General features: G+C 39.2%; 1 protein-coding gene across 1 annotated transcript in view; it reads right to left on the bottom strand.

The window, feature by feature from the left end:
- LOC106679933 (dedicator of cytokinesis protein 1) overlaps positions 1-1,154 on the bottom strand; it is a gene marked incomplete in the record, with an annotated part of 79,196 nt that overhangs the window by 34,604 nt on the left and 43,438 nt on the right.

The raw sequence follows: 1,154 nt of genomic DNA, 5'->3' as shown, positions 1-1,154 counted from the left end.
AGGACCTGTTCTCGTCGAGTGAGTTTGTGGATGGCATTGGGTAGTGGTGGCTTAAATCAGCATGATCTAAGCTGTTTCTAGGTGAACCCTGTAGGGGCTGCAGCGATATAATGCTTCGGCTGAACATGAATTCTCTTAGGGAAATTACAAGGATCTAAACAGATCACTGTAGACTTAATAAACATATATTTAACCTCAAGCTTACAGAATCATCCTTGTGCAGATTCTGCAATGCTGAGGATGAGATGGCATACACCATTATATACTGGTGTGACTGATTTGCAGTGCTGAGGTTCGCACTGTTGGTGCGGTGGATCGTGTCCTGAATCCTCAATGGTGTGAATTGATCCATCCCTCAAGTTTACTTAGATTCTTAGAATCTACATATCTAAGCTTTAATAAGCTCATTATTATGTTATGGTGTTACAATGCTACAAGGTTGTTAGGTGGATGACGCACAGTAGGCCTAGTAGAGCGCACTACTTAGAGCCAGTTAAAAAAAAAAATCTTTACTTCTTTGAGACTGAGGGTCAAACTGTGCCCCAAGGTCACCTGGTCCTTGGCCAGCTGGTCTGCCTTCTTGTTTTCAGCAAGGCCACAGTGTCCAAGGATTCATAGGAAGACTATTGTGCATGACCGTCAAGCTTCCTTGCAAAGTTTTCTCAGGCTTTTGCCACACTTTGACTAGAGTCTGCAACACTGATGCTGCATCAGTAAAGAACACAATTTTTTAGTTTTCAGGTCACCTAAGTGTCGAAGCAGTTTCAACATTTTGCAGATAACTTCTTACTAGGCCCAACAATTTGAAGAAGCCAAACCAGTTGGAACAGGCTTTTCAACAATGTTCCTTGCAGGAAACTGCAAATGGGTACCAGCCTCTCTATTTGTTCTAGCATTTATTGCAGTCTTTTGATTACTTGTTGCTTTATGCTGCAGGGAAAGATATTTAATAAGTTCCTCAGTAATGTTCTCCTTATGCTTATCCTTTTTTTTTTATCTTTATTTACAATGTTTCTATCATTTTTTTTCATTTAGCCCTAATACGGCCCTGTGATGTGAGAAAAAACTTACTAATAAATAGTTTTACTGCTATTTTTTAAAATCTTTTTTGACCACTACTCTAACCATCTTCACACTAAAAAATTTTATAACAA

This window comes from Halyomorpha halys, unplaced genomic scaffold (genome assembly GCF_000696795.3).
Source record: "Halyomorpha halys isolate HHAL.00 unplaced genomic scaffold, Hhal_1.1 Scaffold234.1, whole genome shotgun sequence".
Lineage (NCBI taxonomy): Eukaryota > Metazoa > Arthropoda > Insecta > Hemiptera > Pentatomidae > Halyomorpha > Halyomorpha halys.
This window is presented reverse-complemented; position numbering and strand designations above follow the sequence as displayed.